The sequence below is a fragment of the Furipterus horrens genome, unplaced genomic scaffold (assembly GCF_987537825.1).
Source record: "Furipterus horrens unplaced genomic scaffold, mFurHor1.1.pri manual_scaffold_6, whole genome shotgun sequence".
Taxonomy (NCBI): domain Eukaryota; kingdom Metazoa; phylum Chordata; class Mammalia; order Chiroptera; family Furipteridae; genus Furipterus; species Furipterus horrens.
Genome location: NW_028327176.1, coordinates 184855536 through 184871231, shown reverse-complemented (window position 1 = coordinate 184871231; position 15696 = coordinate 184855536). Strand labels below are relative to the sequence as shown.

The 15696-nt window shown below is 41.2% G+C and overlaps 1 non-coding gene across 1 annotated transcript; it reads left to right on the top strand.

The window, feature by feature from the left end:
• Positions 1-11791: 11791 nt before the first annotated feature.
• Positions 11792-11922, top strand: LOC150007987 (small nucleolar RNA SNORA38). The gene has a single exon (XR_016512162.1). It is a non-coding gene; the product is annotated as a small nucleolar RNA SNORA38 (small nucleolar RNA).
• The last annotated feature ends 3774 nt before the right edge of the window (positions 11923-15696 follow it).

Below are 15696 nucleotides of genomic sequence, written 5' to 3'. Positions count from 1 at the left end.
ACTGGTCTGGTGCACAGATGAAAAAGGTCCTCCTTCCTAAAACCACAGAACTCAGTCTTTCCTGGATTCTTCCCAGATCTCCTGGAGACTGGGAGCTCAGCAGAACTGGCTTCTGGGAGTCAGGAGGGTGGCGCTAGTGGACGTCCCATGAGAGGGAGGCAGTAGTCAGGCTCACAGGAAATGTGGGGGATGGTCTTCAACCCAGAGCCACACAACTCAGTCTTTGACAACCCCTGAGTCTGCCCAGACTTCTGTAGCCCAGGCCCAGGCAGCTGACTCCTTTGCAGGGCCTGAGTTCTGCAGCGCAGGGCATCAGGGAGTTGGGAAGGCTGGGCCATTGCTTTCCCCCCAGGCTAATGCCACACAGAGGAGAGTGTTCAACCCAAGACTGATGGCACCTGTGATGTGGGAGAGTGACTCAGAATAGGGATCCTGGTGGCTGTATTTTTAGCTCTCTCACTGGAACCACAAACCCCAGTCTCTCCTCATACAACTCCAGTCAGCTCTGTCCTTCCTCAACCAAAGCCCAGGATGAGTGGCATTGATTCTTTAAGAGGGTGCCTGGGTTTCTAGCACTCTCCTGTTTCTCCCTGGCAGACAGAATTCCCACTGATTTTCATAGTCAGATTGTTATGTGAGCATCTCTTTCCAACTCTGGTACTTTGGGCTGCGGAGCCCAGCGGGGGTTGAGATCCCATGCTCCTCAAGGGGAAACTTTATAGCTAAGATGTCCCTTTGGATTTTCAGCTGCCATATGGGAGTATGGGCCCAGCCCTTTAGTATCTCCTCCCTTCTTACCAGTCTTGATGTGGCTTCTGTAAATCCTTGGTTATGACTTCTGTTCATATAGTTTTCAGTTAGTTATTCAGGTTGACTGTTCTGTATTTTAGTTTTAATTCCAGTTTGGTCCTGGGAGGAGGTGAGTATAACTTCTACCTACTCTACCACCATCTTAGATCTCTCCCCAAGTTTCTGGCTAATAGAAACAAAGTAAGAAAATAAATTCGTATCACTTTTCAAAACTGTTAGATTGTAAAGGATTTGTTACACAACAAAAGATTACTAATGTACCAATTGATGATTCTTAATTAGGAGTTGTTAAGAATGATCAGGTGGCAATACCTTGCAGGACTGTGGGAATGTCCTCTAAGATGCTACATACGCTTTTAATCAGCACACAAGATATGGTGCTGTTTCTCCCACAGTCAGAATTCATAAGTCCAAGAATCAAGGGGCGGAACTAGGAGTACACTACCCACTATTACTTCTAGTGAACCACCCCAGTAAGATTTTTGCTTCCCATCCCTGTGACCTTGTGACTTGCTGGTCTACTGTTCTTAGTTGGACACGGAGAAATGCTTCCACCAGGAGACATAACAGTGATTCCGTTGAACTGGAAGTATGACTGCCATTTAGCCACTTTGAGACTCTCATGCCTCTGAGTCAACGGGCAAAAAAAGACGGCTACTGTGCTGGCTACAGTTACACTTAATGCCCTAAGAATGGGAACCAGGCAAGAACGTCTTCTCCTACCACTTCTAGTCATCATTGAACATAGAGGTCATAACAAGTGCAATAAAGCAAGTAAAAGAAATAAAAAGCATAAAGATCTGAAACAAAAAGTAAAACTGCTCATAGTTGCACCTGGCATGATTGCTTATGCTGAACGGTGACTCCACAAAGGAAAAAAAAAAGAATGATCGGAATAGGACCTGAGGCAAGGCACAAGTTCAGAAAAGAAAGTGTTTCTTGACTGCATCATTTATGCTAGGACTTAGGAAATCAGACTGATTCGAGGGGCCTGCGTTTAGGGAGGCTGATTTGTGAGCAGTGCATGAGTTACAGTGGAGCATGAATAAGTGAAAGATGAGATAAGAAATGGAGTAGGGAAATAAAATATTGTTTTTAAAATCCCTACGACCTTAATGACGCGGGCTCAGAAGGTAGCTGTAACTAACCCTTGAAGAGTAAAATGCCAAGGAATACACATCTAAAAAATGCAGAAGTTGGACTTCAGGCTATCCAGGCTAAACTCTTGTTAAGTTGTCACTCATTGCGTGCCTACTCATGGTAGAAATCGAGCATGCATTCCTGAAGAGTTGAGAAAAAAAATCTCTCACCTTCTTCAAGACAGAATTTCAGAGAAGCACTACCAACTGTCACAGGTAATCAAACTCTTAAAAGGTAGAAGCGCTTGAAATAGGATCTGTTGCAATCCTTAGACTGTGACAAGGAAGGGAGGAGATACTATCACAAGACCAGAAACAAGAATTATGAAACCACAGATCTCCACGCCCACCAGTTTGGACTACTAGGTACGATGAAGAACTCTCCTGTTATACTACCATGAAATCTCACATTAATCAGAGTGGAGATATTTTATAAGGCATTGCTGGATTTCTAAGAATGTATGGCGCTGCCAACAGTGAGTGGAAGAGGGACAGCAAAGTATTCCTGAGGGCAAATTCTTAGACATTAGCCCTGGGATGTGGAGCTTAAGTCTTGCCCGTACAAGACAAAGTCTCACTCCTTAGGCCTCAAAAGCAGTAAAAGTGGCCTAAGTAGTCACCTAACTCTCAGAAAATGCAAACATATACTATCTTTGGAACAGGTTTGGGGAAAAGGAAGAAGATGGGATCAAACAGGAATGCACAGGTAGTGTCAAGGATATTGCAATATTGTTAAGTTGCAGGGCGGGTTGTGTTGGCATAGATAAGACAACACAATCTGCTTCACGCTCCCCTGATCTGTCCCCACAGGGAACACAGAAAACAGATTTAAGGGTTTGGGCAGATGAAATCTGGTGTAGGAGCTGAGTTACCTGGTTCTAGATGCGAACTACGAAGGGATTCTGCTTCCCTATTTCCTTTCCAGGAAAAATCAGGACTCTGGGGTCTGGGACTCCCTTATGGAGGGTAAGCAAAGATCCTGAAAACTTCTGGTAATTGTGAAACGTACTTGAATGGGAAATGGGATTGGGGAGCAGAGGAACCTTGAGTTAGTCACAATAGGTAATACATACATAATTCCTTCCACTCCCCTTTACTTGACAGGTGGGTTCTCACCTCTCCCCAGTTTTTAGGATGAGCTGCATACTTATTTGTTCTGTTGCATGACAAAGGTAGTGAGAACTTTTGTTGATTCTTCTATTCCTCATTATCCATTTAATTCTGATTTTATAATTCAGCCTCTTCATCTCTGACTTCCTAGCACTTTACATGTGTTTATTTTAGTGAATATTCTTTCCCCCCTCTTCTAAATATTAACATATTTTAAAATTGCATTTATTGAGCAGACCTTGGTTAATAAGATTATATAAGTTTCAAGTGGAGAGTTCTATGATACACGATCTGTACACTGCATTGTGTGCCCACCACCCGAAGTCAAACCAACTTCCATGATGATATATTGGATCCCTTTACTACTCCTACCTACTTTCTGCTAACCAGCAGACTGTTGTTTATGTCTGTGAGTTTTTGTTTGCTTTTCTTTTGTTTATCTATTGCTTTCAGTTTTATATCTTACATATGAGTGAAATCATATGGTTCTTCATTTTTTTCTGACTGACTTATTTTACTTAGCATGTTCTCAAGATACATCCATATTGCAAGTGGCAGTATTTCATTCTTTCTTAAGGCTGAGTAGGATTCCATTGTATATAGGAACCCCATACTCTTTATCTGGTCATTCGTCAAAGGACAGTTTGGTTGTTTCCATGTCTTGGTCTACTGTAAATAATGCTGCAGTGAACATAAGGGTGCATATATTTTTACAAATAAATATTTTCAGTTACTCTACCTTCTTAACTGTCCTTTCTCATGATGCTGCTAGTGTAATATTCTGAGACCACAATTTTTATATCACGTTGCAAAAATCTTTCTATAAATTGCCTCACAGCCACATACTTTGCTAATGAGAATGCAAAAGGACACAGGGCCCACAGAGGACAACTTGGCATTATTTAGCCATAATTTTATCTGCATTTTACCTTTGATCCACCAGTCACACTTCTAAGAATTTATTCCAAAGTTACAAACAGTAAAAATACAAAATGCAACAAAGAATGCACAATGGCATTCACTATGGCGTTATTTATGATAGCAGATAATGGAACTAGAAATACCATTAAGTTATATCAAGGGTGACTGGTTGCACAAACTACGGAGTATCCACATAATGGAGTGCTATGAATCTCTAAGGTGTGAGGACACCCTCTCTGTCTTGCCAGGGTGTCCTGATACCATAAGTATATGAAAATAAAGGATGCCTGCTCTTTTACTTCTTCATCTTTTTTTTTTTTTTTTTTTTTTTTTTGCTGGGTGGATTCTTACTCATCCTTAAGACTGTACAAACGATTGCCTTCTCAGGGAAAACATCTTTTTCCATTAATTCTCAAGATAGATTAGTTGCCTCTCCCCTCTGCTATCAAAATACAACTGCACTCCCTGAATCATGTCATAATTATCTGCGAGTGTATCTGTCAGCTGGTCCGTAGGCTAACTTTTTGAGAATAGGCCCCTCAACTTGTTTATAACATGCCTGATGAGTGATAAATCCTCATGGAATGAAGGAATGATAAGTTAACAAAGGAATTTAAACTTTATTGAGGACCCAGGAGAAGATTTTTATTTTCAAAAGAAGAGCAACAATTTCAACTTAACTTTTGCAAGGTGACAAAGTGTCGATGAGAAGAGAAGAGAGGGTCTTGTCTGTGGTCCATTTGGTGGAGTATGGGAAGTCTTCTCAGAGGAGGTGTTGCTGGAGGTAAAACTTGAGGATTCATCCATTCATCCATTTATTCAACAGAATTTACTGGGCACAGACTATTTGGTAGGCACTGTGGCAGAGACCAAGGATATAAAAATAGGCAGGTCTTTGAGTTAGGTACTCTGATAGTGGGATTGAGGAAAACATTCCAAGAGGGGAAATGACTGAATGGGGTGGACTGTGAGAGGGCAAAGCCTTTGAACAAGCAGCTAGTTATCCAGCAGAGAAGCATCGTATATGCAAAATGTAATATGTGAGACTAGACTGAGGGGAGAAATTCTGCATAGTACCGATACGAAAAATACCTAGAGCATTTTCAGCTTGTTATGAGGAGAAGTGCTTGCTGTGGGAATACCCAAAGTTTAGAAATTGTTTTTGAATGGCAGGTAATCACAAAGGGGCAGTTGCTGAAAGGGTTTCCCTTACAGGTGAAATAATGACTAAGATTCCTGAAAAAGAGGCATTTGTTTTTGTTTAACGGCATGTATGTATGAGGTCTGTCGAGAAAAAGTACAGCCATTGCCAATATAACAAGAAAGGTTGGAACGAAATCAATGTAACCTGGAAGCCAAGGAGGGTGGACTGGAATGCACATGTGTGAACAATGATGACTTCACTGTACTAGTCAGTGGGGGTGGTAGATGCCTTTGACTGAGCATGTGTGCTGTGTGGCCATCCCATTCAAAATGACTGAGTGAGCAGAGCAACAATTCTGCATCAAATTTTGCATTCAGCTTGAACATTCCTCCGCAGTGATTATTTCGATGATTCAGAAGGCCACAGCTATGGGCAACTGGTGATTGGCAGCTTCATCACAACTATGCACCTGCTCATCCATCACGTCTCCTGCAGAGTTTTTGGTGAAACATCAAATCATCCAGGTGACTCAGATGCCCGAGAGCTCAGATTTGGTGCCCTGTGACTTTTGGCTTTTCCCAAAACTAAAATCACCTTTGAAAGGGAAGAGATTTCAGACCATCAATGAGATTCAGGAAAATATGATGGGGCAGCTGATGGTGAATTGGAGAACTACGTGAGGTCCCAAGGTAGCTACTTTGAGGGGGACTGAGGCATCATTATCCTTGTATCTTCTTCAATCAATGTCTATTTTTTATATTTTATGGCTGGATGCCTTCTGGACAGAAATCAATGTACTGTTGAACCAAAAGGGTAATGATACTGGAACCAATAATTTTTATTCTTTTTGAGGGACACATGGCAATGGAAGGTAGGTCAGAGGTGAGGTGATGTCACCTTGGGAATTGTCATTAAGACCGTACATACTAGTGCTTTGAGCAAAAAGTGATCCAAACCCAGTGTAGATGAAAAAGGGGTTCTGTGAAAAGTAACCTCACAGGGTGATCTGATCATACATTTCTAACTGAGCAGGTCATGGCGGGTATTCATGCCCAGGCATATATATTTTTTAAGTTAAAGGTTTATTTATTTTTGCCGTAAGCAAGCCCTGTCCATTGTTTCTGTGTATCTAGGTTAACACACCTTTTTTTTGAAATAAGTATAAACGCCCTTGAGAGAGCACATAAGCTCTCCTGTAATCCAATTCCTGCCCTGTTTTCTCCCATCTTCACGCAATCTTCCTCACATTCCCTCTTTAATTTCAAATGCTAAAAGAAAGTGCAAAACTATTAGTCTCCAAAGCATTTGAGATCGTGCTTCTCAGCAGTCATGATCTGTTTTGGCTCACATAAAGTCTTATAAAAATTCTTTACAGGTTTGAATGTGTCTTACATCGACGGCTGGAATCCATGTTTCCGTTTAAAATAGAGTAGACAGTCCTCTCTTCTCACATAAATATGACCATGTAAGCTGATACTTTCTAAAGTGATCTTAAGAATTAATGACAAAATTTCCCATTTTTATGTGAACTTAAAAGAGTTTTTGAAAACTTCAAATGCTCTGTCAGATAAATGTAGTACCTTGTGATTTAAAATGTGAGAAGCATTGAGAATGAAAGTGTCTTATTTCTCTGTTGAAAACTTAAAAATAGTTTGTAGAGGGCTTGCCTCCTTCACATCTTCTCTGTTTTGGGGAATTGTTGTCTTCCCTGTTAAGTCCGAATCAGCTTCCGACATTTTCTCCTTTTGTGCTTGGACGAGGAATATCTCTGAGTCCTTCGGTGTGGTTTTGTTGGTTTTGCCTACATCGCTTCCTTTGGGACACCTTCACGTTTTGTGTCATGACCACATTCCTCACAGGTGTGGCCAAGTTCGCAATCAGTGTCTTCTGGCTGCATGTCTAGGGTCTCAGGATTCACACTCTCGTGGTTGGCTGTTTCTGCTGTACCTGTATTTACATTCGATTGGAACTTGACTTCCAGCCTTGTTACTTTTTGTTTCTTTGTTGCATTTTTGTCTTCATGGGTTTTGATTATTCATTTTTGTACACTCTTGTACATGCTTCGGCTCTGTGTTAGCCAAAGAACAGATGCACAGTGACTGGTCACCAATAGACTCTGGAAGGAGTGATGTTAATTGGTCACTGGTCATGATGTGCACCTGCTGTTTATGTGATTAGGGGACTGAAAAGCTAGCAGTGAAGTTTGCACTTAGCAGTTTCTCATAGTCAATATACTTTGGTAAATGCAATTTGTACCATGTTGCATGACTGGTGCCATTTAATTAAACCGCAGTAACTAAAATGTATTGGAACCCTTGCAAGACATTCGGTTTTGTCCAAAATAGTCCATGGAGACATTGGGTCCATGCCTAAATGTCCTTGAAATTTGATCTTGTCAGAAATGTTCACACTTAGAAAATAGGGTTTAAATAGCCCATAATGTTTATTTCTATTTTTGTCTTCCATAATTAATACATAAAAATACTATCACCATGCTTTATTTGTTCAATAATTGTGTGTTGCTGCTTTATTGCCATTAATAATCCTACTTGTTTTAGCAGCCTAACTGGTAATGGTACAGGAGATTAGGTGGACAGGTTGGGGTTTGAATCTTGCAGGAGAGGGAGGTTTTTATTAATTATGTGGACTAAATGTCTCTGGGATGTCATGGGCAGAAACAATGTCAAGGACCTTTCAGCAGGGACCAAATGTCTTCACAGGTGTTTTGAACAGGACCAAGTATCTGATAATCTACTGTAACTACACAAAGCATAGCCCACCTGTATAGATTGCAATACCATCTGGATGGGTTCTATTTCTTAACTTTTTATAATGACAATCATCATTAAGTCACCTAAATATAATCACCCTAAAATATATATTTTTAAAGTTTATTTGCAAAAAGCTATCATTAATCTCTGACACAATTTTTTCTCCAAACTTTTGTTTCTCGGGGTCAGAAATGATCTCAATAGCGTCTCACTTCTCATAGTCTTAATTTCACTGCCTGAGGTGATCTTGAATTCCACATTAAACTTTATGTTAATTTATCCCTAAACGCACTTGGTTGCCAGTCCTGACCGTTTAGTTCTAATCTTAGTTTGGACTCAGTCTTTCAAACAGAGCCAGGGTTTTCAGCCTTTGTTTTCCTTCTCAGTGCTTGTGAGGGTCTCTTTGTAAACTCCTGTCAGGAGCAGGATGCACAGATTCCAGAGAGAGAGTTGCTTGGACCACCCTGTAGGAGGGCCATCTGCTGTTGGCCACACAGATCTGGGAGCTCCCACACCCTTTGGTGGGAATAGAAGTTCGGCCTCTTAGTCATCGGTGATGCTTGGGGTGTGTTTTGTGAATTTTAGCATGTGTCTGGTTGCTTCTTCCTCTGTTCTTGTTTTCTGGAAGGATTTCAAAGCAGTGCAGCCCAGGGGTCATGCAAGGCTGAGAAAAATGAGCTTTCAAGAAGATGCTCTGGTATTTTCTTCCTCTTGAAATGCAGAATTCAGAGCAATGGTCAAATCTGTATGGAAATCAGATCTAAATAAAAAATAAAATGGCAGCTACCTTTTAGCTCATTTCAATTTTTTTCTGCTCCCTGGATTTCCTGGCCTCTTGACAACTGTTCACTTAAGACATATTTGAGGTACCAGCATAATCATTGAGAGGTCATAAGTGAATATTTTGGGCTTCAGACATTTCCTGAACTTTCCATACATTTCCTGAGTTACTAGCTATGTCTCAAACAATATTGAGGGCAGGCATTTTGCCACAAATTATAATACAAATAACCACAATATTATTATAAATATTTTAAAAATCACTGAAGAGGCCCAAACAAGAGAACATCAAAGATACACAAGCTATAATGGGCAGTGCCCGTGTAAAGGGGAAAATGAACCACGTTGTGATTCCAATACTAGGCCCATTAGTTCAGTCAATATTATGCAAAGTGTGTATTAACAGCTCTTTACATCAGTTACTTCCAGGTGTCTTGGGAAGGTTTCCATCACTATTTCATCAAGAATCACATTTTCTATTCTGTAACTTTAAATATTAGAATACGTATTTGATGTAAATCAGGAATTAGAATATGGAATCAGTGTCATTTAAACTTTCCTAAACAAGACCCCTAAGTATATCTTAACTAACCATTGGTATATCAGCTTTATGGATGGAAACACATTAAGAGCAATTTGTTTATACTAGCCATAATTGGAGATAATTTAGCCCCAAAGAATGTTATTTATATTTGATGCCAGTGGACATAAGCTATGGAAAACAGAAAAGAAATGGCCAGAAATCCACACATCAGATACAGACCTTATTTTTTAATTCTACATTACTGTCTTGTTAACTAATTACTGCAAATCTCATATATTCAGGGCACAGGAGTAGATTCTAGGAGACCTGGCTAGTAGTTTTGGTTCTGTCACTAATTCTGTGAATATAGTCAAGATGCCAACCCTCTCTTGTTTGCATCACCTTATCTGTTAGTACTACCCTGTCTCTATCAATTCCATGGTTGCAGTAGCCTCATTTACTAGCCACAACGTGGTTAGTGGTTACCATATTGGACAGTGTGAATCATAAAACATTTCAACCATTGCAGGAAGTTCTGTTGGACAGTGCTGGGCCCAGAGGTAGACTTATTTTCAGCTAGAGCTGAATTCTGGGGTTGGAACAAACCCTCTGGGATGCTTGCTTCTTTCTGTCTCTCAGCTATTGTATCTATTGTGTTGGTTCCATTCTCATTCCAGCAAGGTGGCCATAGCAGCTCTAATCTCACATCTTGACCCATTTAAGTTCAACATAAAGGAAATTCTCTTCCCCAGGGCTCCTTCCAGTACCCATGCTGGTCTCGGGCTGATTGGACCAGCTCAAATCATTGGAATTCTCTGATTTCACATGCTGTAGCCTTGGAACCTGGAGCAGCAATGAGAGCCAAGGAGCTGAAGACATCAAACAAGCCGACAGAAGAGCAAACACAGAGACTTTAGCAAACACATGCAGATGCAAAGTTTATAGAAACATACTATAAAGTACCAAACTTTATTCTACAAGCAACAAAAAACACCAAAAATGAAATTACTTAGAACTGTTTAAAAAAAAAGATGAGCAAAGATTAGCCATGCAGACAAAAGAGAAAATAGGGAGGGGCAATATTAATTAATTTCAAATTAGATAAATTTAAGGCAAAAGCATTAGACAAGGCAGAGTGTCATTTTAGATAAAAGGCGGACTAGTACGTGAAGAGAAATTCACAAATACTCAAATGTCATAGAGGTAACATACCTGCCTCAGTCTCTGACAGACGAAGTAGACAAAGGAAATAAGGATTTAGTTCAGCACAGTCACATAATCTGAATGTTAAATTAATAGATATAAATTTTTTATCATACAGAGAACTGACCTTCTTAAAGTGTTCATTGAACAGTCACAATAATCAATCATGTACTTGGCCAATAAGGATATGTAAATCTATTTTACAAGGCAAACGTTTTACAGCTTACGTTCTGTTACTATTTTGTAATAAAATTTAAACAATAAAAAACAAAAAGTTCTCAAATGCCCTAACCTTATAGACTAGTGGTTCTCAACCTTCCTAATGCTGTGACCCTTTAATATAGTTCCTCATGTTGTGGTGACCCCCAACCATAAAATTATGTTTGTTGCTACTTCATAACTGTAATTTTGCTACTGTTATGAATTGTAATGTAAATATCTGATATGCAGGATGTATTTTCATTGTTACAAATTGAACATAATTAAAGCATAGTGATTAATCACAAAAACAATATGTATTTATATATGTGTTTTCCGATGGTCTTAGGCGACCCCTGTGAAAGGGTCGTTCGATCCCTAAAGGGGCCGCAACCCACAGGTTGAGAACCGCTATTATAGACAAACACAAAATAATCCAAACACCATTCTTAAGGCCTCTTGAATTTAATAACATTTTTAGCTCATCCTTTTGTTCTCCAGGAACAGAGACTCATTTAATCTACCTCAGGAAAAGGGCAGAGTGCTGAGCCCCATGGACTAGAACAGGGGCAGAAGTGCCATCAGAGCCCACCCAGCTCTCTGCTTCTCTCTGGTAGAGGGGCATCTGTGTCTCCTCCTCTTTCTTCTGGCCCCAACCCTTGATACGGCAACAGAGAAGAGTAGTCAGGCTAATGGCTATGTAGAATGGAGTTATATCTCTTATCTCAAAGGAACACACCTGCTCTTCGGTTTTTGTGTGTGACTTGGTTAGGATAAGTCACATCCCCGTGGTCAAAGAACCCCAAGAAAGGGACAAAGTGCAGTTTCTGTGTCTACAAGGCTGGGCCTGAGCCTGGGTAGTGGTGAATTTGTACTGGGTCCCAGCAGGAGCCAGCCTCCTGGCACTGAGACAGACATATTGTTTTGTTCTAACTTCTGTTGCTTCTATACATGCCCATTACACATGGTTAAATGGTAAAAATAGGTTTAATCCTTAAAGACATAAGCTTGAGTTATCTTGAAAATAACCTTCCTGATTGTTGTATTCCCTTTAATGTCCAAGTAAACAAGGTATCATTGTGTTTTGCAAAGTTGAGTATGGAAAGTAGAAAGAATAAATAATTTTGATAGTGAAGCTCACCACTATATATATATGTTTTTTCCTACTTTGCTATAAAAATCCTGCAAATGACCCTCCTACAAAGGCATGTCTGTGGTTTGCTGTCCTTGGACACTTAAGAACTGGAGGCAAAGAAAGGTGGATGTGGAGAAGTCTGGGGCCAGCTTGCTCCCCGAAGGCTCAAGCTCAACCATCCCACACAGGAAAAAAAAATAAAAAATCCTGCAAATGGCTGTTCTCAGCCTTAGCTCCTCCCTGGGCCAGTGAAGGCTTGAGACACATTTTGCGGCCTTTCCTCTGCCTCTGAGGCTATAACAGAACAAATGAATGAAGAGGCCGCTGTGTCCACGTGCTCATTTGGCCTGATGACCACATTCGCCTCTTGGTGTCAGTGATCAGTTTAGTCCAGGCTGAGAAGTCAGTGACAAACTCCTGCGATTTACCTTCTAAATCTGGGAAAGCTAATATTAGACATATGACTCATGTGGGTTACATGTGCGCTGATTGACCAGAGTAATGGGCTTTCTTACAAAACTGACACATGTAGCAGAAACACGTGACGGCCAGTCAGAATAATGCCTTCCAAACAAAGACTGAAGCAGCAGATCCCAGATTTTAGGATGTTTCCTGAACAATTTCTTGCCCCCAAACCAAGATCTATCATCGCCAGTTCTGTTCAACAAATAGGTCAGCGAATGTTCTCGAGGCGCTTTGTGCAGCTCCCAGGGAGTGACGGACATGCGTGCTTGAGCGCCCACCAAGAATCCTGGAGGATGGCGTGGGGAGAGCCACTTGGAGGGGAGGACACTGGAGGAAACGTATCACAGTTCTTCCGAGGATGAGCTCTAAAGACAGAGGGAGCTGGCAGGATAGCAAGAAGGGCATAGGTTTTAGAAATATCAGAAGTAAGGTTAAAGCGATAAAATTCAGTGATTTAATTGTGAGGGCAGAGAAGGATCTGGAAAATCTGTCTCCCCTGCTTGGCTCGCTCAGCTGGTGTCATTAACTGATCTAGGGATCTGGAAGACATTGTCATAGCTCACTTCCTGGATGAAGTCTAGCTCCTGATGGAATATACCAGCAGGTGTGTGTTACAAACTATTAAAATTAGGTGAGGGAAAGAAGTCTACACCAATAGGTTGTTGGTAGGCTGGATAATGGCCCCCAAAGATGTCTGTGGTCTAATCTCTCGAACCTGTGAATATGTTATTTTGCATGGCAAAGGGACTTGGCAGATGTGATTAAATTAAGGATTTTGAAGTGGGGAGTTTATTTTGGATTATCCCGGTGGGTCCAATGCCATCAATCACAAGGGTCTTTATAAGAAGGAGGTAGGAGTCAACAAATCTCCAAAGTGTCCCTTAGGGGGCAGTACCAGCTCAGTGAGAACCACTGAGCAGATCACCCACCTGCTGATCTCGTGAGCCTCTCATTATATGGGTCGTCATCCCCTGCCCTATCTTTCCTGTCAATATTTCACCTGGGCTCAGGGACCAGAGCACATGCTGTCTCCTCTGTGAAGCTGGCCCAAGGAGATCCAATCAGATTCTTTTCTGCCAACTCTGACCTCTCTTAGACCCTACATGCCTCATGCTGCCTCCTGTTCTCCGAGTTCCTGGAATCTCTGAAGCTTGCCCCATGTCCTAGCTAAGCAGCCCTTAGGGTCTAGCACAACATCTTGCTCATCACCACTCAAGGAATATATTCCAGAAATACACTGAATAGTAAATAAACAGGTAATGGCTTTCATATTGATTAGTGGAAATGGTGAAAAATGTTCTAAACATCAATTAGAGATGATGTTACAAGTGTTGGAGATGATATATATTTTTCAAAAAAATCTCGAGTGTTAATATATGCTCATGTATAACATTGCAATTTTTATTTCACTGATTTGCAATGACTAAGGCTCAGGGAGCTATATGAGTTATTTGTATCCTTGTTTTACCAACATAGTCCCAACTCAGTAGCATAGCCATGTGTTACATGTTCAGAGTGTGAATGTCAAATGACTCTTCTGCTTTTGGGAAAGGGTTGGTTCTGTCTGAACTGAGGGGTTCTGATGAATTCATCTGAGTTAAGGCTAGTAAAGCTTAGAGTTTCTCTTTGACAACACAAGAGAATGAAACACCTTAAGAGAAAAGGAAAACAATTGTAATAATGGCACTTCCGGTACCAGAGGCGTGAGCGATGTCGTAGGGACGATGTTAAGAGTGACTGCTGGCTGCCCCAGATCACGGCTTTTCTGAGAGATGCATTATATTCTTGGATCTTAGAGGCTAAAATTATAGCCCTCACAGTAAAGGATATATAAGTATCAGTTGTTCAAACAGTCATTTACTGTACCAGTTCATCAGGGTACAAATTTCAAAGACGACTTACCCCTGCTTTCAAAGAGTTGACAGTCCTGTTTATGAGCCAAACTTACAAACAGGGCAGCTGCATCAACTGCAGGGCCCAGGCCAAAATGAAAACCCAAGGCGCTCCCTCGTAGATTACTAAGAATTTAAAGAAGTGAACACCAGAGCCTTAAACCAAGTACAGGCCCTTCTAAGGACAGGGACCCGAGAAGGCATGGAGGCATGTGCTCGTAAACATAATCATCATAAAATATGATAACGTGTGTCTAGAGCTATGTACAGAACCCTGTGTGAGCAGACGAGGAGGCAGCATAGCCTGAGCGATGGGGATGCTTCTCCGAGGAAGTGATTCCTGGGCTGAGCCCTGAAGGCTGGGCAGCCCGGGGAGTGGGGTGACCCCGGCACAGGGAGCTAAGGGAAAGCAGGTCTCCTGCGGCCGTCTCCACTCCAACCTGCCCCAGCTTCCCACTTGGCTCTTCTGTTTTTATTTATTAACTTTTTTTTTTTTTTTTTTTTTTTTTTAAAGAGAGATAGGAAGGAAGAGAAAGAGAGAAGCACCAGTTTGTGGCCCTACTTAGGTCATTTATTAGTTGTTTCTCATATGTGCCCTGGCTGGGGATAGAACCTGTAACCTGAGCAAATCTTCAGTTTAGTGTTTTCTTCTTCTGTTACTGGGGTGATGTTGTAAACCACATGCTTACACTTGGTTTCTTGCCAATATGTCTTTTGACTTCTCCCCTTAACCCTCTCCTTCCCTCTCCTCCCACTCCCAGAATTCTCCAGCGATCTTCAGTGCTCTCCAGTGGCACTTTCTAGACAGTTTCAATTTATTTAGAGCAGAATCCTCCTAATATTGCTGGGGGCGGGGGTGAAGGTAGGTGTCCGAGGATTGGGTGTGCTGGCTGTAAAAGGACTGGGCCAGCGTCTCTGCTACAGTGTCCTTCTCCTGACCCAACGTTGTGCCGCTCAGCTATCCTTCATCTTTCTCCTCCGCCATCACCCCATCTTCCAGAAACCTGTTGAGACCTCTCATACTCTGATTTTTCTCCCCCCAACTTTACTTTTGCTACTATGGGTTTACCTAGTTTTTATACTTTTCCTATCCTTTTGAACTGAAAGTCCAGCCACCTTGAGGATTATTCTGCTTTTACAAATCAGGCGATTATGTTTCAGGAATTTAAGTGGCTCCATTCCTGGCCCCATCATTGTAAATTCCATGCCCTTTGAGGATGTCTCTGATGACGGCATCTAAAAGCCTGATGAGAAACAAGCCCCTGCTATTAATGTCACCAAACATTTTTGATACCATCTAGTACTTTTGGATCCCCCTAACATGGAGGATAACTCAGTGTAGGAACAAGATGAGGCAGCACTTCCCAGAAACAGAAGTTGATACAGACAAGAAGCCACTGAGGAACGTTCATTTTCTTCCTGGTCAAAATGTACAGCATCTTCTTTTAACCCTTTCATCCCTGCACAGATTTCATTTATTGCAATGATTCTCACCTTCTCATGAAATGAATGTAAAGAAAATGAAAGGAAGTGTGAGACCAGAGACTAAAGTTGTTTTTAAATTAGTATCTATTCTCCAAAGGAAGGCTTTTACTCATTAGTAAC